A 24576-nucleotide genomic window follows, 5' to 3' on the forward strand; every position below is an offset into this window, starting at 1 on the left:
ACAGGCCACCAAACATCAAATGCTTCTAGACTTGTCCTCATCTGGAATGTTCTCGAATGTCTAGGACTATTCTCAAGTGGAATGTTCTAGAGTGAATTTGACCGGAAGAATCGAGAAGCTTCTGGAAGCTTTATGTGTGAGTGGCAGAGCTGATGCTATATTGGGGCATTTTAATTTGAAAATTGAAATTTTGACCAGTGCTTTAAATGAAAAAGTTTTGGAATTTCTTATAATGCATGACTACAGGCTACCACAAATTCGTTTAAAATAAGTGAGAATGTGCTAGAATGGTTTTAGTTGTTTTTAGGATGGTTCTCAACTAAAATTTGAGCTGAAAGAGCAGATGACATTCTGGAATATTCGAGAAGAATTATTTATTAGTGGGAATGGAATTGACACTGTATTAGGGCACCTTGTATACGTACATTTCGACCAATGTAATCTAAAAACTGTTTAAAATCGCCGATAATGTAAGTGAGAATGAAAGCCTAGTGAGGCGGTTTGTCGCTAGTTTTAAAACAAATATCGAAAAAACGTACCAGAAGTTTGGACGTTCGCGTATTAATATAATGATTACGGTCATTACCGACGGGTTGTTTTTGTTTCGTTTCCGTGCAACACGATACGGGATATAAAATATGATCGGTCGTATTGTTGGTAGTGTAACTGCAAATTCAACAACGGGACGATCTCACGTTGATCTTCGGGACCCACCATGGTGCTGTCATATTGTTGCTCCAGCAGGACGTCCAACCGTCCGTCGTCCCACTAAGCTCGCTCGCCTGCTTGCCCGCTCGCTTGCTCACTTGCTTGCTCCACATTTGTTCACTTCGTAACAAGTATCTCGTGCCGAGCGAACAAAAAATTTCGACTGTGATTAATTAGCGGACGTAAACTGTAACGTCGAGTTAAAGAATTTAACTATCGTATTTTTCTACAACTATTGAAAAGAAATGCTCATGGGAAGTACCACATATACATAAACTGTCGGTACATACGTCCTCCTCTGTTTTTTGATCGTTTACAAGGCACCATCCATGCACTTACACATATTACGCGTAGTTAGTGGAATATTCTATACGCATTAGTCATCAAAAGCACATATTTCACGAATTTGTTAGACGAGATCACGATCACTTAATTGTATAAAATCAGTTTCGAGCAAGACTTGCAATCGCTGCAAATGATAAGGATACAGCAACTGTTCCTTTAAATTTCGATACACGATTTTAAGGGTTGTCCTCTATGAAATCAAGAATTTCGTCCTTCATGATATCAATTACACATCGATTGCCTCATGCAAGATTTAAACGTTAAAAGAATAAACGGCTACTAGAGGTTGGATGTTAATATAAACTCCCTGAGCCGCACTCAAGCTAATCTTACAATACACGAGCAAAAAAATACAAAACAAGTACTACATTGGTGCTGGTAATTATCAGCTGATTGAGTGCGGCGTTATGGGTCGTTTTTATTTACCAGACGATCATTTAATTGTACAAAACAGGCTTTGAAACAACTGATAGGAAAGAGATAACTTTCCCTTAGACCATCAAGCATATAATGCACGTATTTCACCGAGTAAGGGATAAAGAAAATGGGTTATAAATTTTTAAGCCCTCTCTATGAGGCTTTGATAGCTGTTTTAAAGTTTTTTATCTCACAATTATAAACATAACAAAAATAAATGAAGGAATGTATTGGTTTACAATTATCAGAAATTGGGGAATCCATCAGAATTAAGAACAGTGTTTCTTTTGGTATCTAATATGTTTGGCGATGTACAAGAATTGGAAACGATTTCGCATTTGATTCTACATTATTTTTGCAAAAAGTACAAATTTTTGCCTTAAACTTCGCTGTCAATTAAAAATAAAATGAAACGATTATCAAGATTATCATGTTACACAATTCCGAAGAAAAATACAGGAAATATGAAAAGCAATGAAGTAAGTTGTTGTAATTTCTTTAATAAAGTTAATTTAATTTAATTTTGGATAATTTCTTATTCAATCTTTGGAGTATTAAACTTTATCTATATTTAAGAACAAAATGTATGAAGCATTCAAATATTAACTGCTTTTTTCATTGTGATCCAATCTCATTCGTTTCTCGGATGCAATTAATCGTTTTTATGAGTGCTCTTCTGATATGTAGGTACACTTCAATAACCGTTACGAAAAAATTCGTGGACTGTAATGTTGAATGTACATACCCAGATTGACGACATCTGAATGTCCATTCTTCTTGAAACACTGATTCCCCCATTATTCGGTTTTGCACATGGAATTCCACAGTGAGGGCATCTAAAAAAAATGTTAAATGAAGTGTCAACAGAATGAGTCAGAGTAAGGATCAAAAATTTCAGTAAATATAAACTAGAAAAAAGGGCATAAACATTTCAAAAACGTAATAATATAATCAGAATATTATCAGAAAGGCTATAGACTACTGATGATTTTTAGTCTATAATTAAATGTGTATTCTAGGTATCATATGCTGTTCTTGTTTTTGAGATACAAAAAATATAATAACATGACACAGGAGCAACATATAGATCTATACCGATTGATGGGCTCTAAGAAAGAAATAGATGTAAAGCCAATGTAATGGACGATGACCTGCATCCACTTATCGGAACAATAACACAGAATGTCATCGTTAAGATATACTTATCATTTTTGAAAACAATTTCATAATTATTGCTCAACCAATTCGAATAGGTGGGAAGCCTTAGGTGCACTCAAAGGCGAATACAGTTAAAGTCATCCGCTACAAGGGTGCCTTTAGATTTCTAGATTTTATACCACGTTAAAGCGCCGGAATAATCCTTTGTTTACGATATAATAAGAATTCAGTTCACATTATCCCAAATTAAATACAAGTAGAAATAAATTCAATATCATTTTATTGATTTAAATGAATTATGAAGGATGTTTCAGTCGTATTGGTCTTTTGCTCCCTTCACACACTACTTAAACATAAAATACAAATCATAAACTGTTCTGAGTAAGTTAGTTTCGTTCGAATAATTTGATAACTACCCTAGATAACAATTTTCAGTCGCTCTCCAGTCTCTCAGACTCTTTCAGCGTCTCTGAGAGCGTCTCTTACAGTCTTTCACAGTCTCTCAATTATTGCCTAGGTGTTTTTATAGATCTCTCACAGTCTCTGTATGAGAGACTCGAACGATAAAATTGTTAATTCAGACATTCGAGTCTCTCGTTCAGAGATTCGAGTCTCCCGTTCAGAAACTGGATACGAAATGAGGATATCTCTATGAGCGACTCGGATCTTTCGTTCAGAGACGCTAAACAGATTTTTTGACAGTCTCTCTCAGCGACACCAGAGAGACTCGATTAAAGACGGAGACTCGAGTCTCGCTTTCAGAGACTCTGAGAGACTGAACATTTTTATCTCGGGTAATAAACCCTTTCACGAGAATGTTTTGTAAATTTCTCGGTAAAGACATAGACTATAAGGAGAGATTTTGACTTTAAGATAACTGTTATTGTATCCTCGTTTTAATAGCGGTAATTCGATATTGATCCGAGTAGGTAGATATCGCAACATATGCCTAACATCCCGATTCCCGCGCCATAATTGAAGATGACGCTATCCGCGTCACGATCTGCTGCAACTTTGACATCCCCAGAACGGGGAATTAGTGCAAGTCATCAACCATCGTCAGTCAGTAGACGAGCCAAACCACCGACAAACACCAGCCAAGTCGGCCATTCTGCTCCGCTGTCACTCATAATACTTGACAGAAGCAAACACCACGGCTATGGTACAGACTCTCCAGAATGGCGTTCGATTGTGATGTGTAAATGTGTCTATATGTATGTATATTTGCGTTTGTGTATATGTGTGTGTCCATGCAGGGAGCTTCAAGTTTAATATGAAACAGAAGAGCCGTACTTTTCGACCTCCACGAAGTTTCTACTGTAGGTACTGTCGGCCTTTGACTTGTGTTCCTCTTCGATGCTTTTACATATTCTTTGATGACGAGGCCAATCGCTACTAACAAGGTGGTAGAATGTTCTATTGGACTGAACATGTCACACACCTGTTAGTCGTGAATTGAAGGGGATTGTTGAAGAAAATTGTACATTCAATTCGTTGATTGTTTATTAATATGATTTATAGTATTAATTACTTGCAAATTGAATTACATTATTGGATTATTATAATTTATCTCAGGAATGGGAAATGGTGAATTTCATTGTTTTATTAATTCATTTGACATTGTTAGATAATGTTAAGCATAGGAAATAATTTTTTTTTCTATCTCAAAATAACAAATTTTTATGATTTTTTTGTATACTCTAGATACACCGCATAATTGTTAAACAAACATTATTGAGTATTCGCAGTTATTCACCCAAAAATTCAAATAAAAAATTTTCAAAAATAAAAAATGTCATATACCTACTTTAACAAATATTGTTAGGATTACTTTTTTGAAATTCCCCCTACTGTGTTCCGTTTTAGATGGATACTTTTTTCAAAATTTTCATAAAGAAATGACCAAAAAATATTATTACTCTATATACATAAGAGACAGGCTTACATCAAAAAACTGTCTTGACAAAAGTTGTATAATGGGGATATTTACTGGTGACCTTGATTTGTTCTTTAGTTATTTCAAGGTTAAATCAGTTTTTCAGAAATTTAAGGTCATTTTACGGTAAAAGTTTTTAACCAATGCCTAATTTTCCGTTCCCAATTTTGATTTATGAGCTTCTCACCCCAAAATAAGCTCCACTTTTTCTTCAAAGATAAGATTCAGGGTCACCACATGATTATTTAGGTCTCTTAGGTCAAAATTATTGTTATTTTAACATTTCTTAAATTTTTTATCGCAAAAATAGAATTTTGCGCTCTCCGAACCCGGAGTAAAGAATAGGGGTTTCTATTTAAAAAAACCGACTTAATCTTGACATTAGATTTCAACGTTAATCATCTAGTAATCAACTAGTTACCTTGAAAATGACTCATTAAGCTTGCTTCTCGTGACAAATTTTGAGTGGCATATAACTAGTGCTTCGGACAGAAAAAAGTCGTGGATAATGAGAACCCATTGCATTTTATTTAATGCTTATTAAAAACGCTAAGTGGTAGCTATTTAGAAGAACCTCATGAGAAATTCATTTGAAACGTCTGAAGAAGAGAGGAGGCGTGCCCCTTCGGCTTGATAAATTAATTAATAATTGAATTATGCGCGGCGATGAGTATTAAGCAAGAATCATCGGTGGATAATGTATTATTTACGGCTTATTTCCGTGGCTATCGATTCCGCTTTTAACTAGAATTTAACGGCGTGTTTACAGCAGCAGTGTTTTTCCCAACGAAACGAGCTCAAGCGAAGGGGGAAAATGTTCAACTAAGAAACCAACGTTTTGGGATGTGTACAACAATTTATCATCAGACGGACCAGCTGTCAATCGTCCTCGTGGATGATGCGCCTAAGTAAATCGCACGAAGCGGGGATGTTGTTTAAATACATATCACGTATATTTATATTTATACCAATATATATATATATCTGGGTAGGTACTTACTACCTGGGAACGAAAGCTTGATGCGTATATATAACATTGTTAATTGCCCGAATAAAAGGTTGTTTTATCTTATAAAAATGATAAAAAATACGAGAATTCTAATAAAACGATTTGGTTAATTTTTTGATGAAAGTAGTACTTATGTGTAACACAATTTTTTATAAAAATATTGATATTACTGTGCGAAATTTTTATGTTGAAAAATAAGCTATTTTCCACAAAATTCAAAAATTTAATTATTTCTGGTTTTATATGTTTTAAATTATGCACACAAATGAGACAAAACATTCAGCACTGAATTTAGAAATTACACCACCACATACGCAATATGGTTAGCAAAAAATCTCACATAAGACGGATTTTGTACCCCTTCCCTATCGTAAGAAATCATAAGAAAATTACGAACTCCCCCCACTCCCTTAAAAGTTTTCCGACAACTAGGTAGGTACTAGAATACAATACATTTCTAATAAATGTTTTTTTAATAAATACTTGCCAAACATGCCGTTCAGATTCTTGTCGAAAGGCCGTCGTCGATTGTAGTTGCTTCCTAATGTTTCGCTAGCACGAGAAGCAAGCTTCTTCAGAGGTACTTCCATCTTCGATGTCGCATGCTGGTCCGCATATGGGAGGACGCTAGCGAAACATTAGCAAGCAACTCGAACGCATGACGGCCTTAATTACTCTCGAATCAGAACAAAATCAGTTCACCTACTGACCGCGAAAGCTATTACCAATTTGTCGAATATTTGTGAACTGCGTTTATCAAAATTTTGCTTTTTCATACTAAACGCTTTATTTTTACATTGTAACTCTCCACTAATAGACCACGTGCACTGAACTAGTAATAATACCAGAATAATACGTAGTAAGGAGCGGCGATGTCTTTGATACTGAAAACTTATGACTTCATCCGTGCCTTAAAGCCCGAAGGAGAAATTTGGATACTAATAACCGTGAATGCTTACGCAGCAAAAGTTTAGCGTTTTTTTATTGGAGTTCAAATCTAGATGTATATATATATGGATTGTCTTGATTTAAAATTAATCTTGGAATGACAGAGCTTCAATGGTTATTCTTATATTTTATACAGAAATAATTGAGAGAGGATTTTTTATCAAATAAAGAATTTCGAAGTGGTCAGTATGCTGTCGAAACTGCCAGACGTGGATCGCAATTTCTATGTTATTGGATCTCATCAGCGCGTCGCAGACAGTTTCGATAGAACACAGACCAACTTTTACCTGCTGTCTTAACAGTGCGTTTTATGAAATCCTCCAAATGGCGCGGTAAACGCCATCTGTAGTCCAATGCTACATTTTACGGATCACTATCTATCCAGGCGTAGCTCACCACCACGTGAAAAGCACGTTACCATAATCGAATACAGAAATTCGAAGTGGTCAATATTCTGTCGAAACTGCCAGACGCGGATAGCGATTTCGATCTCGTTGGATCTCATCAGCGGATTGCAGACAGCTTCGACATAACACTTCTTTATTCGTAAAATGTAGCATTGTACTACAGATGGCGTTTACCGAGCCATTTGTAGGATTTAAATTGTTTTTCAGTTTAGTCAATATTGTGCAAAAGAATCATCCACCTTTTGAATCATATTCGAAGCGTCAACGATAATAATTATTTTTTTTTTCGTAATAATCAACGGTTCGATTATCGGCTCCCTAAACACAAGATTAACACGTCATAGTACATTTCACACACACAACAAAAATCAATCTACGGCTGCGGCGACGTTCGCTGGCCAATAATAAATGACAAAAATCGTCCATCCATACCGGGAGGGCATTGTCGGGCTTTGGCGGTGGCGGGTGCTTTGACGGGGGGTGTCGCGGGTGTGCGGGGGTCGAGCGTGCAAGGGCTGGGAGAAAACAACCCGACTGTTGACGTTGATGGATTGTATTTCGTACAAATGCCAAATTGTGAAAGAAGAGTAGACGAACGTCGACAGCGTCGGCAGCGACGTCGGCTGTGCTGGCTGATGTAGCAACGCAAAGCAAGCATGCCAGTAGAAAGTTGTAGACGCGCGATTCCAAACCAGGGGTTTAGATCAATTATCGGTGAATAAAGATCAGACGCTGCGCCACATCGTGGCTAAGAAAAGGTCTGAGAAACTGTGAAAGCGCGAGAAACTCAATCGGAGCGCGAACCAAGTTCCTACGGTGTTGCGAAATTTCGCTCTCGTAGAATCAGTTAAAATACCGTTGAAAGCTGAAATTAGTCAAAATACCAATCAAATTGCACCCCTACAATCGCGCCGCAGGTCTTTTGACACAGCTGTAAGACTTATTTTCCTATTCCACTTAAAAAACGTCTTCTGAATTTCTTTTAGAAAATTTAAAAGCACATTCATTGGAAAATAAAAAAAAGAAAGCTGGAACTTTTAAACCCATACCGATTAATTTTATCACTTATAATGCCAATATTATGGTATGTAAAAAGAAATCTTATTCTATTGTATATGTATTTACTGTACTTTTTATGCAGGATAAACACTAATCGCAAAATTCAACATAAAAACGTTAAGAGACCTAGACTAACTGAAGGTGATATCGAAATGGGTTTCAGGCTTCTAACGTTAAGTGGAATTTTGGGTTTTCAGTGTTTTATTTAGGTACTTTTTACAGTTTCACCTGCAAAATTAGTTACATCCCAACAATAATTTTATTATCCCATTTATTGAGAAATTTACAGATTTAGTTTTTATTTATTTATTTTTTAGATAGGTTGGTAGGATACCTTCTCAGATATGAAGGGTTGGTTAGAGATGTATCAGAAGCAGAAACAGGAGTGAAGAGGAGTAGATGTATACTTATATTAGATTACTGTTCACAATAGTTAAGGATGAAGAGATAGGCGCAGATAGGTGCAAGACATTTAGATTTGTACAGAGAAGGATGGAAAAAAGGCCGGAAGAACTATTAGGGGAAGATCAATTTGGGTTTAGAAGAAATAGAGGAACGCGGGAGGCCATTCTAGCTTTAAGAGTAATAATAGAGAAAACATAGAAAAAGAAAAGAGCGCGTACATAGGATTTATAGATTTAGAAAAAACTTTGACAATGTTAAATGGGACAAGATGTTAAATAAATATACTTAAAAATGTAGGGATGAGTTACAGAGAAAGAAGGGTGATACTTAATTTGTATAAAAAGCAACAGGCAGTTACAGAGGTGGAGCAGCAACGTAGTGAAGTAAATATTAGGAAGAAAGTCAGACAAGGATGCACGCTGTCACCGCTACCTTTTAATCGATACATCGAAGAAGCGATCAACATCATTAAAGACAGTACAACTGTAGGGATAAATATAGAGGGGCAAAAGATTAGTATGCTTAGATTTGCAGATGATATAGCAGTATTAGCATCTAGCACAGAAGAGTTAGAAATAGCTTTAAATAAAATGGAAGCGGTATTGAGAAAACAGTTTTGTATGAAAATAAATAAAAGTAAAAAAAGTACTGGTATGCATAGAAAGTAAAGATACGAGACAAAAGATTAGAAAAAGTGGCTGATTTCAGATATCTAGGAAGGCGTAGTAAGGATATAAAGAAGATAATAGCGCAGGGTCGACTCGCCTTCAATAAACAGAAGTCACTTCTATGCTCGCAGTTAATGTAGAAATTCGAAAATGATTGTTAAAGGTGTATGTTTGGAGCGCGGCACTGTATGGGTGCGATACACGGATGGTGGACGAGGCGGAAAAGAAAATCTTAAAAGCGTTCGAAATGTAGTGTTGATGCAGATACCGTGGATAGAGAAGGTTAGAAATGAAGAGATATTAGAAAGAATAGGAAAATAGAGGACACTATGGACACCTTCTCAGGAATGAAAGTCTAGCCACGACATATTGGTGACAAAAACAGGAGTTAAGAGAAGTAGAGGTAGACCTAGATTAGGTAACTGCTCGCAAATGTTTAATGGGATTGTCTAGTTTTAGGGAAATGCAAAGATTAGCTCAGGATAGGAAGGAGTGAAGGTGCGTGTTAAGCCAGTCTTGTGTCCAACAACCTTGTGATGATGATGGCGATATTTGTTTTTTAGAAAGATAAGAAACGAAGAACACGTGATTAAAGCAATTGTTAGATACATATTTTTCGAATCGGAATAAGTCATACGTTGTTGATAACAGCGTCGTCACTTTTTCTTTATTGATAAAAGCCTTAAGGAAGAAAATAGACAGTTGTGCAGATAGAATTGAGTAGAGGTCGGTGTGACATGTTCCTGACAAAACCAAACGTGTTTCTCCGCGCTTGCCGTCTATTAGCTCGGAATGCTTATTTTTCATTTCTACATCAGTGAGCTTTCTATAGTTTCGGGGAGAAAACGGCGACGCCGAAGACGCCGCCGACGTCGACGTGGGGCTGACGGCTGTTGCCCCGTCATCGGCATCGACGTCGTCTTCGGCCCCGGCGTCGCTTTTCCGAAAACGTAGATTGCAGCAAACGTGGAGTTCGAGAACGAGAATTTAGTTTCAGCTTGACTGACGTAGGACTGACACTTCCATGCAAATTGAATTGTGGAATAGTTACGGAATATTGCGAATTCTTCAAAGGGTCGACGCCGAAACAATGCACACTTCACTTATTCCCCTCTTGCTTCCGTCCTCCTGGCCGCCACCACTTCACCTTTGCAAACTTGAAAATTGAAAACAGATGCGTGACGAAAAGTAAAACTACATTATCAAGACTATCAGGGTTCGAACGTTCCCAACACTTCCAGTAGTAGACCATTTTTACTACAATATTTTCGAAAATATCATCGTAAGTATGTAGATATCTATTCATGTTTACACTAGTCAATCATTAAGCAAAAGATGAATCGAAATAGTTTATTTTGAATTTATTAATTGTGTAATTAAAATTAAAAAAAATACTGATATGTTACAAACTAATAGGTGGTTATGCTGCATATTTTCTTTTTCTAATATAAATTAATGAAAAAAGAAACAGTTTTTGCATCTAATGACTTAGTGATTAATTCAGAAGTTTAGTGCGTCTTATTATTATCGAATGTGATGGATATACAAATGAGAATTTAAACAGGAAAATGGCAATCTCTACCAATAATAACGGCAACATCATAATTACGGGCAAGGATTTGATGAAGTTATTAAGCACGACGATCGAAGCCGGGAAAATTGTCCAGTGAATTGGCGAGTTCCTTACCAACACCTGCCATCTACCGACCTAATAAATTATTTTTATAAAGAAATCCGATACACATGCACTTATATGCACACCATTAAGTTTAGGTATCATTATACTAATTAAGTTCTTTTAAGTTTCTTCGTTATTTATTGTAATAGAAATGTGTTCCTAAATATAAATCGTTAGAAATGCACTTTAGCATGCATGTGAACAAAATAAATATCATTTATGTATGTTTAGATAAAAGTGGATCAAAAAATTAAAAAAATATATTGCATCGACTGGGATGAAACTCAGGTCGCACGACAGAGCAGATCCGAGCACATCCGTATATATATGAATTTTAAGTTTTATTTTGTTTTAAAGTGCCAAAAGTTGGGGTTAATCATATAGGTGTGATAAGCACATTATTTACTTATTTGAAAACAAAATGGTCGAATTTCGACCACACGCAAAACCTGTATATTATTATTCGAACCTAAAGTTCATTAAACAATTGTATGTTTTCTATGAAAGTTTGCTATATGCGTTTTTGTATTATTTTAACAATTTGGACTTCCTAAACCGTTAATCATAATATACTGATAAACAAACTTTTTCAAATCGGTTTAAGATCATATGTCAGATTCACTTGTTGTAAGTTCGGGTGTGCCGCAAGGGTCTCCGTTGGGGCCTCTGCTATTTGTACTGTTTATAGACGTCATCAGAAATGTGTGAATAAAATTGTAATACCAAAAATTCTTTCTCATTTAGATAATTTATCTTTCATCATCATCACCATAAGGTCGTCACTCCTAAAACTGGTTGAACACGCACCTCCACTCTTTCTTATCCTGAGCTAATATTCCCATTTCCCTAAAACTAGAACATCCCACATCCTTAACCTTTTACAAACAGTAATCTAGGTCTACCCCTACTCTTCTTAACTCCTTTTTTTTTCTAATATGTCTTTATCTTTATTTGAGGAATATTTGAAAACTATTTTTATTAGATACGGTTAATTAAAATAACAAGGAAGAGCCAAAATTTTGTAAATTATGCTAATTTAATGTACTATTTGTATCATCTGCAATGAATATTATATGTACAATACACTGCACTTTATATTCACATATTGTATTTAAGAGTCCGTTTAATTAAAATAAATAAACAAATTTCTTTTTTAATCATATATTAGGTATAAATTGAATTAGGTAAACTACACCAAAAGGGAGTGCGTTACACGTTTTCGAGGTAGTCGTCTTTCATCGTGTTGATATAGTTGGCAATCTGCGCCTGTTTATTTTGTAAATGAGACTCAGTTTCAACTTTAATAGAAACATAAGTAAATTTTTATGAGCCGGAACACCGGTCGGAACTTGCACCCCCTTTCCGATCTACATCTCACAGCTTTGCGGGCAGACTGCCAAAGACAGTACCATATTTTTTCGCGCAGTCAGAACTTAATGAAAAGATGCTCAATGCTAAGTAAAATTTATAAAAACAAAAGGCATTCTGCTGACTGGTTAACAGATGCCGGGAAATAAATATAAAAAACGCTTTTTCTTTAGAGACAGATATAATGTGTTCGACAAACGTTTTATTGTATCGTAATTACAGAAGAAGTCAATCAAAACCTTTTTTGTCTTTAGTTGAAGAAATCCATACAGATTACAAAATGTGTTAGGTTAATTAACGCATTTTCTGTAACAATGTGGGTAAAAGTAGCAATATCAGCGGCTGTGCTAGCAGAATACCTAGGCACAGCATAAAGGTTCTATATTTATACAGTAGGTTTACTCCTTTGATCTACGTAAAATACCTATTTTTTTTATAGGTCACCATAAATGTACTGAATTTAATATACGAGGACGGTTCAATAGTTTTACCGAAGTCTTTGAATACAAATATACTTGTACTGTAGCTTCACGATGACACTTGTACAACCCAGCCCCAGTGCCCTCCTCTCCCCTAGCAAGCTCGTTGTCTCCCTTGGAAGAGACTCTGACAAGTGACAATCATCATCATCATAGGGTCGTCAGTCGTCAGAGCTAAACTTCGCATCTCCCTAAAACTAGAACAACCCACATCCTTAAATATTTCTGAACAGTAATCTAACCTAGATCTACCTCTACCCATTCTAACTCCTCTTTCTGCCTCTAATATGTCTCTGACTAGACCTTCTCGCCTATTTTTTATTGACTTCCATAGAGTTCTCTGTTCTCCTATTCTTTCTAATACCTCTTCGTTTCTAACCTTTTCTACCCATGTTATCCTCATCATTCGCCTATAACACTACATTTCGAAGGCTTCTAACTTATAAACATTCGAAACATACACCTTTAACAACCTTTTTCGAATTTCTAAATAAACCGTTCGCGAGCATAGAAGTGAATTCTTTTTATTAAAGGCGACACGACCCTGGGCTATCCTCTGCTTTATATCCCTACTACTCCTTCCGTTCTGACTTGTCTGACTTCCTAGATATCTAAAATCAGCCACTTCTTCTAATTTTTCGTCTCTTATCTTTATATTCGCTCTTTCCCTACTTTTTCTTCCCTTGCATACCAGTATTTTAGTTTTACTTTTATTTATTTTCATACAGTACTGATACAGTGACAATATCGACACAAAATTTAAAAATATAGAAACTAAACAAATTAAATCTATCTAATCTATGTAAACTTTCAGGTATTAAAATCTACTCCTGCCTAGGAAAAATTCCTCGCTACGTCCATGTCCTTCAGTAGGTAATTATGTACCTAGCATTCGATATAAATAGATATATATTTAAAAGCTTAATGCTTATCACATTATAATTGATTTCGGAGAACCAATTATTTCCTGCCATTACCTTTGAAACATATGTTGGAAATACATACGTAACCAGTCTCGGCTGCGGCATGGAGCCGTCGTCAGTCCCTTCGCTCGTGTCCTATCGCGCAGGCATTTATTTCAAAAGCGTTTAATCAATAGTATTTCAATGTAAAGAACTGGTGATAAATCGTTTTTAAGTTTAAACGACAGCGTCGAGTAGAGAACTCGATTGCAGAACACCAGCAACTTTTAATTAGTTTCAGTTCAGTTACAGTGGTTGTCTCAGGGGTTGCAAAAAGCCTTGCTATGGTCAGGCGCTGTCACTCTATTCACTCGTAACACCGAACGCTTGGCGATTCTGCTTGCTTGACATCAACCAACTATCTTTCGATGGTTAAACTGACGTTTATTTTCCAACTACACATTTGCTGTAGGAGCAATCTATCTTCTCCGTTTTATGATGTTTCTATTTTTTTGTATTGCTGCAAACATATGCAGATTTTTTCAAAAAAATCAACTTATTTTTAGATGAAATAAATAAAATACTGATGTTGGTAGTTGATAATTTGGGAAACATTATGATGAGATCTAATAAAATCAACGTTCCACGTCTGATAGTTTCGATAAATGACTAACTAGGAACTTTTAGTGTTTTTAATAATAAACATACTTGGGTAGCTTCTCTATTTAAATTTAAAGCACTTTCAGTTAGATCGATTAATGAGGGAAAAAAAAACTTTTGGGTGTTTCATTCACAGCAGCCACTAATGCTGGTAGGTGGGTAGTCATTCCGGACTACGTCGGAAGGTAGGGAGGAAGACCCTTTTCAGCCTGCTTTCAGGAGTCGTGGGAACGGGTGGGTGGTGGTTCAGGTGAGAAAGACGAGACGGACGAAATGAAGATAGAAGAGAATGAAAGATTATCTGTGGAATATTACTGCCCTAGCATTTGCCTAAGGTCTAAACCTCTAGGCCAAGACACTGGGTCGATCCTTTTCGAAGCACTACCATTATATGTTCTGTTATACCTGTAACAGGATAGGCTGGTAAACATCAATTAATAATTTTGTCTGTATGTATGTGGGAATTCTCAAGTTCTATTTTGGTCATTATACAGCGGTCGATTACAGAAGTACATTTTTTATTTTTTTTATAGATTTTCATGTTCATATATTCATTTTTTAAGAGCCCTTTCAGTTTCCAATGCAAAAAGCGTCACTATATTTGATACATACAAGTACCGATTAGTTTATTAATTTTTTGTTTGTTGCATACTTAAATACCTGTTAATCGATTTCGTTCGTCGTTTCCATAAAACTTTCGTAATATTATTAAGCAATATGAACCGATGCAGTCAGGTTTGGTTTGGATAAAAATAATCAAATAATGAATAAATGGCGTGCGTGCAGTTCACGTGATTGATAGATATTCAGGAAACTGTTAACCAACAGATATTTAACAATTAGACGAGGTAGTTAAATAGATGATATTTAGTGTATTGCTTCAGAGATTGCTGATGATTGTCTTGGCTTTCAGGCATGTGGCTCGGAGGAAAAGCCTCAAACTTTAAAATATTCGCATTTAATAGTAGTAATGTCAATGAAAATTACGAAGCATATTTTAACAATTGATGATAAGAAGAATTAAGATCAGACTGAATAAGTCGTACTTACAAAATTAATATGAAAGACGTCGAAACATGAGAATAATTAAATAAGTTACATATATATACATTACCCGCAGAAAAAGTAATAAGAAACCCAATTTCGATGGTTTCCACTTTATAGATTTCGTGATGAGGTAGATAACTTATATGAAGACTTCCTATCGAATCTATTTCTTAGTTTTAACATTAAAAATATTGTCACTACATTCAGAATACAAAGCTTATAATATTACGAAATAGGTAGCAGAAACCACTTCATTCCTGAGTTTAGTGCACATGCATGTGCTTTGTAAAATTACCTTAATTACCGGATATAGATTTCGATAATTTCTTTTTGAGTTTTATTCCTTAGAGATTCAATCGCCATTTGGAATGAAAATTATCACGATATTCCTATTTAATATCAAGCTATTAACGTTTTTGTACATGTGATATGTACAGTGTAGGTGCAGATCGTAACGGCCACAACTATGCATGCTTCCTTGGCAACGAGAACAAAAGACAAAATCAACTCGGCGCGCATGCGCAGGAGAGGAAGTTTATACTTCTGCCTCATCGTAAAGTATGCTATAATCACGCCTTAATTCCACAAATGATCTGATGCTGTTATTCAGTAAAAAACGAAAGTCTGATGAGTGATTAGGTGATCACCATTCTGTATCAATGAAGAACGAAAAGAATAGATATTTTCAATTACACACAGTTAAAATTTTTTCCCAAAAGATTGTGCCAAAAAGTGAAACAATATATTTAATGAAGAAAGATGAATGCATGTATTCGCATATTTGAATGTATGTATGTACGTTGGTCATAAGCGGAAAGAAATTCAATTGATCTTGTCCAGCAGTAGCATAGTGAGGTTGTGGGAGCGATGGAGACGTCGGCGCCGGTAGCGTCCGCGATGGTGCGATGATCCATCTTCGTCAGGGATGTCAGTCAGAACGGGCGCCGGAATCGGGCGTCGCTTCGACCTCCTATTGAGATGTTATGAATTTATTATCATAAATAACTTTTCCGAAAGAACGAAATGGACGCATTGCTAATGGCCATCTCGATAAACTCCCACCACCGCACACCACTAACCCATAAACATCACGCAAACTTTAATTAATTAACGAGCGGTTCTATGATTTGCTTGTGACGCTGAAATACATCAAAAAGTTCGTTTTATAGTAAAGTAATGGTATAACTGAAATATGAATTCCATAAACAAAGAGTTCAGTGAAAGTTGATAAGGTTTTTAAACATCCGCCCTTTAGATCTTATGTTCTATGTAGACTACATCTTTATACGAAACTATACATTTGAATATTTTTGCGTGGTATAACCAACGACTTTTCCGAAATTTTTGGTCAAAATATATGCATTAATAATTTATAAAACTATGTTATCTCATTTTCAGAAAAGATAATTTTATTACTAGCACTTTTCTTTACAAAGATTTTCTTCGTTTACTTATCTGTTTTTAATTAATAACTGTCTACGAAAATCAGAATTCAACTCTGTACAAGTTGGACCAACGAAGCTAGCGAGTGGTCGCGCAGGTAATTGCCTATTTATGGTCGATTTGGGGAGATCACTCCGAACGGATTCACAAATAAATTTTCAGTAGGCGGAAGCTACAGATAGAACAGTAGCGTATTAGGAAATAATATAGAAACATCATCATCATAAGGTCGTCAATCCTAAGACTGGTTGGACACGCACCTCCACACTTTTCTATCCTGAGGTAATCTTCCCATTTCCCTAAAATTAGAATAACCCACAAGGATATGGGTCAACAATAATCTTATCTAGGTCTACCTCTACCCCTCTTAAATCCGTTTCTACCTCTAATATGTCTCTCTTACTAGACCTTCACGTAGGTATATCTCGCCTAGTTCTTATTGACTTCCATAGAGTCATCTGTTCTCCTATTCTTTCTAATACCTCTTCATTTCTAAGCTTCTCTATTCACGGTATTCTCATCATTCGCTTGTAACACTACATTTCAAACGCTTCTAACCTATTCTTTTCCGCAGCGCCCACTGTCCATGTTTCGCAACCGTACAGCTCCGTACTTCAAACATACACCTTTAACAACCTTTTTCGGATTTCTAAATTAACCGTTCGCGAGCATAGAGGTGACTTCTTTTTATTGAACGCGACTCGACCCTGCGTTATCCTCTGCTTTATATCCGTACTACTCCTTCCGTCCTGACTTATCCGACTTCCTTAATACGTGAAATCAGCCACTTCTTCTAATTTTTCGTCTTCTATCTTTATATTCGCTCTTTCCCTACTTTTTCATCTCTTGCATACCACTATTTTTGTTTTACTTTTACATGTTTTCATACAGTACTGTTTTGTCAATATCGATTCGTGCGTACATGTAGGTCTGCAGTTTAGAGAATTACTTACAACCTGAAAAATGAATTATTTAGATGAAGTCAGACAAAATTATTTACAAGGACTGTAACCTATTCTAACCTAACTTTTAATTACAAAATAGTTTCCTACAATTCCTTTAAAGACATTTCAGTAATATTACAATAATCTTTTCTGTATTTTGATTTTTATTGTTTTCTGTTTACACGAAGCTTATTTTCAATGTTCAGAAGATTACACAAAAACTTTGTTTTCGTTTTAAAATTTGCATTACATTATAGTTTTGATAAATGGTTTATCCTCATAGAATATTCAAAAACTTTTAGGTATTTATACCTACGCGACGTTTGAATATGATTTTGTAAATATTTTTCCGATAGTTGCGAAATGCTAAAGCATATGCTTTTCCGTCATAGACTGTTAGGCTTTAACCGCAGTGAGCTTTCAGCGGTGTATTATTTATTAAATATTTACATAAATAAATACTTAGGTCAATATCCAAACAATTACGGTAACGAGCGCGGCTGACAGCTTTATATATTGCCCAGCGATTGCCGTTTACTGGCATTTTATTATACAGCTACGTTGCCATGTCACTTTCCACATAAATAAGACATTAATTTATACTTTAATATATACTAGACGTTTTCATATCAACCTTTTAACTCTCTCCAGACGTTGAAGATCCGCCTCTTCTAGGATAAAGATTTAGAATGTCTGATCCAGAAATTATGGAACTATACTGTCCATCTGGTGATCAAAAATATTGGAACATTTGGTCAAACAAGTGACAGCAAATTTTAGGTGTTCCAAAGTTTTCATTCGATGGTATCGCTACATTTTTGGTAAACGAATCGCATTGAAAGCGTATGCTATTAAAGCATTTTTATAAGCTACCATGTGAACCCCTATATGCAAACATTCTAGACTTCGCATTCACAATGCTCTCAACTTCAATACTTCATTTACTTTCAGTAGCGATGTGCCCCTTCCAATGTCTTGGATGCGCGCTTGCAAAATCGTAGGTAGGGAGAAAAAATCTGATTATACTCTCGACTCTTGTTCATTAAACATACTTTTTCATACAGTACCTGCCAAAAGTTTTGTTCAATCATGAATAGTAATGTGAGTCGAAAACAAGCGTTAAAACCTTTAATATATCTTCAAATATAAATAAACATCTCGTTGATATTTTCAGTAGTAAATGGTACCAATAACAGCACATTTGAGCAATGCAATTGTAGTGGATAAAATGGTCAATTTTTCCGTGCAGTACTGTATGGATTATACGCTCCTCACCAGTAGAGAGTTTGGCCGAGAGTTGTCTCCTTCCTTTTCTGGCCTAATGTTGTTCTTTTCTACTTTGCGCCGGTCAAACTGAAGGTCACATCGCTACAGAAAGTAAACGAAGTATACTTAATGTTACGAATATTCTGTAGGTTCACGTGCTAGAATTATTTCAAGTTTTTTATTCAATATTATAAGTGCTTCACTGCCTGTAACAAGAAATTCATTGCATTGCGCTCATACTTTGGATAAAAACAATTACTACTAAACCTTTCCTTTATTTCCGCTTAATTAAAGAATGTTTTACGAAAAAGCAGCAGTGATAAATAAGATTTTGCATTGCTACAATAATAAATAAGGTGACCTGGCAACGTAGCTATTTTTCGTATTTGGAAGCTGTCCTCATAACTTTCCCTTGTGGCCATTTCGGCTACTTTTGTTCACAAATCTTACACTGACGTCATCTATAGCCTTAGATGTAAACTTAATTAGCGAGAGGGTGAAAATCTGCAGGGGTTGATGTAGGCATCTAATGGGAATCCATAATTTTTCAAATATTTCTCATAAAAAAAGTTTAAACTTACTTAGAAAAATACGTTATCAAAACTGCTGCCGTAGATGCTTAACTCTACAGTTTATTTAATGACAATAACCAAAATTAATTTAACCCGTTTCAGGTCCTTATAACCAGCAGTTTAAATGAGAAAGTAAAGAAAATGTTAATCTACAATCCGCAGCTTACTGAAAAATATTATTTGCAATAAATATTGAAATAGAAAAGGAAACTTTTACATCATATAAACGAAATTTATAATTTTATGTTCGTTTACGAGGGTGGATTGATAAGTTTCCGGCCTAACCAAGAGATGACGCCACTAGGCCTACCTTGAGGTGACATTCTATAGTACCATCCTTGGATAGCTTGTAGCTATAGTTTCAGCCCGATCTCCTTGCTAGTGTAGGTTTGACAGCACGCTGAACAAGACGCCTCTGTGGTTTTCGTAAAAATGGAAAAGCAGGAAAATCGTGCTGTCATCAAATACTTTTATTTGAAGGGGTTAACGCCGAAGGAAATTAAAAAAGAGATGGACTCAACACTGGGGACATCCTCCCCGTCATATTCAACCGTTAAGCAGTGGGTTTCCGAGTTTAAAAAGGGTCGTGTGAGCACCTCTGATGGGCCTCGCTCAGGACGCCCCGTTGAGGTCACAACTCCAGATATGATCGAAAAAATTCATCAAATAGTGCTGGGAGACCGCAGATTGAAAGTGCGTGAGATAGCTGAGACCTGTAAGATGTCATATGAACGTGTGCAACATATTTTGCACCAACATTTGCATATGGAAAAGCTCTGTGCAAGATGGGTGCCGCGTTTGCTAACAGTCGACCAAAAATTGATTCGAAAAAACATTTCTACCGCAAATTTGTCATTGTATAAGCGTAATCCAAGCGAATTTTTGCGTCGATTCGTAACCGTTGACGAAACGTGGGTCCACCACTACACTCCTGAAACCAAAGAACAGTCTAAACAGTGGATTGGACCAGGGGAACCAACTCCAAAGAAGGCAAAAACAATTTTTTCGGCGAACAAGGTTATGGCTACTGTTTTTTGGGATGCAAGAGGTATTATATACATTGATTACCTTGCAAAGGGTAATACTATCACTGGTCAATACTACGCAGACTTATTGCAACGTTTGAGCCACGAGGTGAAAATTAAACGACCTCATCTGGCGAAGAAAAAAATCTTGTTTCATCACGATAACGCACCAGCGCACACGTCAATCGTTGCGACGGCTAAAATCAACGATCTAAAGTTTGAATTGATGCCGCACCCTCCTTACTCTCCAGACCTAGCCCCGAGTGACTATTTTCTGTTCCCTAATCTCAAAAAATGGCTTGGCGGTAAGAGATTTGCGGACAATGAAGAAGTAATCGAAGCTGTAAATGGTTATTTTGAGGAGCTTGACGAATCAGTCTATAGAGATGGCATTAATAGACTGGAACACCGCTATGAGAAATGTATCAGCCTTGGAGGAGATTATGTTGAGAAATAAAAAAAAAAAATTTTTAAAAACCTTGTTTTTCTTGGTCAGGCCGGAAACTTATCAATCCACCCTCGTATAAGTGAATTCATAACTAGAAAGGAACCACTTGATATCCTGTTGTAAATAAACTGTTACATTCCTTGCTAAAAATGAAGACAGATGCTCCATCTTTCGGATGTGCTCTCTAATGCAGTAGGGGTTGTTAAGCTTTAGTACAGATCAATACTTGAGCTTTCTCCCTTCGAAACAGCGTTTAACTTTCCAAAGCTGTAATTTTTCTTGATTAAGTTTTCTTTTTTCATTAAACGAGTATTGTACCTACTTACTTAATTTATTTGAACAATTTATAAGCTTTTATGCCGTATTAGTAAAAAAAAATATATATTAGGTTAAAATTTTCTAAAATATAATTTTAAAGTTATTTATTTTCATTTGGATCGGCGAATCGTAAAATCATCAACTAAATAAAAATTTATAAAGTACACTAATTTATACTTTAAAATTCGTAACAGAAAATTTTAGTGCTTCACAAATTTATATGGTAAAATGTTTTATTGCCTAAACTCTGAGCCATATAAAGTGTTGGCTCATACAATAAAACACCCAACAATAGACCGCCTTTGTTAGAATATTTTTTCACAAAAAGCATTAGTTTTATACATTTCCTAGTGCACCATCAATTTCATAAAATTACTATAATTGGGGCCCCAGACCAAAATCGCTCTAAATATTTTTTCATTGCTTTCTGGTCATTTCTGAGGGTTCAATGTTCAGTAAAACTAATGCTTTCTGTGAATAAAAATACTCTAACATATGAGCGCGCCTCCGGCGGGCAGGGGCAATCTATCTGACCAAACAATGACTTCACCTATGCAGGAAATTATTCAGAATTGTGGCAATTTTGTAAATATCATTCAAAATTTTTTTTTATTTACGAAGTCTCTAAGTAACTGCTGAGCTATAACATGAAATGAATGAGGGGGCGTGTAGATATTCAACTTTCATAAGTTATTTTTCTTTTATTGTTTGAAAAAGACCTGCATAGTACAGAAAAGCTTTTGAGAAACTAAAGCTCAAAAATTACTCTTTCAAATTATCGAAAAATGCTGGTATGTTTACAGTGAAAATTTATTCGTAAAAATGGTGAAAGTTAAGTCTTCATATAAAAGCTACATGTTAAATAATTGTTCCTTTTCAAAAACAAGATTATTCGAATTTTAGCCCCGTTAGAGAGGCATTTTGCTTTTCACTGCTATCAACATGGGCGTAGCGAGAGATTTTTCCTAAGTAGGGGGTAGATTTTGAATAGATGTAAGTTTATATAGGTTTAATGTGTTTGGTTTCTATGTTTTTAAACAGTGAGTCTACGAGGAGGAGCTACTAATTAGTATACTATTTATTGTAAATAAAGTTTTGGACGAGCTACACCTCAATAAGAGAAAGAAATTTATTGTAAGTATATTAAAAATAATTATTTTGATTTTAGTTACAATCATACAAAGTTTGTGCCTTCAAAACCCTAAAAGAATTTTCCCAACCTAAAGATTAAATGGTGTTATATTTTTCATGATGGTTACCTTTCTGATCCCAGTGTTTGCCAATATTAATAATTCTAAAGGTCACTTGCTAATGTTCACATTTAAAACAACAACGAGAACAATTAATTGATAACTATCATGCCACAGCCGTTCCCTGTTAAAAAACTTGTGTTAGTCCTCCACGTATGAATTTATATAAGTAATCAAGTGGTGTCGCGTCCCATGAAAACTACCATTACATTCTTTCTACGAAAACTGGTTCTCTAAAAGTGGATTACACATGCACCTGCAGATTCAAGTAGATGATAATGATAGATTCTCGTTCCATCTTAGCGTATATGACGTTAAACATGTAATGGTAGTTATTATAAATATGACGGAGGCAGCGAACGTGTTACATATTATTAGTGTGGAACTTTTTTTATTGATAATTGTAGCACTGCGGTAAGAAAAATAGTATTCAAAATTGCGTTTACCTAAGCTAAAATGCTTGCGTATTACTTATGCAAAAATGAAGTAATTATCCAAGAAAATGATATCATTATAATATAAAAAAGATTATGAAAATATCATACTATCTGATTCGGAAAACGTAAATTTGGTTCTCTGCCACCTGACGAGGTGGTTATAGATGCACCCGATAGCCGAGTACCCGGTAAACCCACTACAGGTAATGGTTCTTGTCTTCATTTTGGCTAGCTCTCCATTAAAAACTCATGAAATTTTATTTTTTGGTTGGCGGATTTTCAACGAGAAGGTTACTTTACTTTATTTATAAGTTTTACCGGAAGTGTATATAATGCCTAAAATCGCCCGAAAGTGTGTGAAATAAATTATATTTGGCACATTTCCTAGGAAATTTATACATTTCCTAAATAGCAATCGGAAATGTATTGCAGGTAATATTAAATAGGCAATAATATGGCAGGCTGTTTGGAGATGTACCTATATTCATTAGTGATGTCACTGTTTGGATAGGGAGATTTATGACATACAGGAGTTTCTTTATTAAATTATTGTTATTGTTTTTTTTTTCTTTTTTTTCTGGTAGAATTGCCCTGTGTCATTATCCACCACCTGGCCGGATCCCAAAAAATTGTCAGATATGAAGTCTAGTACCGGATTCAAAGTCAGACAAGAAAACTGCCCATATTTGTGGAAGAAATAAGTATATAATCATAAAAATCATTTACTCCGGAAGAACTGCCATTAAATAGTTAGTGAAAACATGAACGACATCGTTAGATCTAATATACCTAATACGGGAGTCTAAAAAAACATTTAATGGAACTTGCTACCTCTGATTTTGTTTTTTATTCATTGGAAAACCCAACAGGTTGAATTTTTCGATACCAGGCTTGGTCTAGAAGAAAATAATAACCGTTATCCTTAATGTGATCAAAACAGCTTTGAAATATATTATCCACGTAAACATTAGTCACACGACAAAGCACTTCTGCACCCTGAGGTATAATAGGTGTATATAGGATGGAATTTACGCAGGGCAATAAAAATACCCCTAAAAAAATATATGTACCTTCCATTCCTCTAAGCAGGTTGAGCAATAATTATAGAGGTAATACTGACATTTTTGTAAACAGCGAATATACGCCGCTGGTACACAATCGCAATTACATATATACGTATGGCGTCTTTCTGACTGGTCTCAGTGTGCTTTCTGGTTATTCCTTCTAATCATAAACGTTGATTGACAACTGTCTTACTTTTATTAATTACTACTATTTTTTCCATTAGGGCGTATACTGTACCCATAGGAAAAATTTCCATTCTATTTCCCTTGAAAAAATGACATTTAATTACCGCTAATAATAATTAATGTTAATAAATGGACAATTGCCAATGGGATGAATGGAATTTCCACTATTGTAAATCTCATTCCCAAACTCAGTGGGATTTCCATTGCTGAAAGGAATGACATTTCCGTTGCGTTCCATTGGAACTTCCATTCCTGAACCCAATGGAAATTCTAGTGGTAATTCTTTATTTTTTACCTTCAATAATTGTTAGTGGTAATTAACTGACATTCGTGTTAATTAAGATGAAATATGAGGTTTTTCGACGAAAAAAAATATGAATTACATGACAATTATTATTCCAAATAATGTCTTGTTTATTATTTTTACAA

At 35.4% G+C, this 24576-nt stretch overlaps 1 protein-coding gene across 2 annotated transcripts in view; it reads right to left on the minus strand.

Moving 5' to 3' along the window:
- LOC108734871 (homeobox protein SMOX-1-like) overlaps positions 1-24576 on the minus strand; it is a 154943-nt gene that overhangs the window by 10460 nt on the left and 119907 nt on the right. For both annotated transcript variants that reach the window (XM_018466586.1, XM_018466585.1), the window contains one exon: positions 2216-2306. The gene's annotated coding sequence lies outside the window, so the exon portion shown is untranslated. The remainder of the gene's footprint in view (positions 1-2215; positions 2307-24576) is intronic.

This window comes from Agrilus planipennis, unplaced genomic scaffold (genome assembly GCF_000699045.2).
Source record: "Agrilus planipennis isolate EAB-ADULT unplaced genomic scaffold, Apla_2.0 scaffold50, whole genome shotgun sequence".
In the NCBI taxonomy this organism is placed as follows: domain Eukaryota; kingdom Metazoa; phylum Arthropoda; class Insecta; order Coleoptera; family Buprestidae; genus Agrilus; species Agrilus planipennis.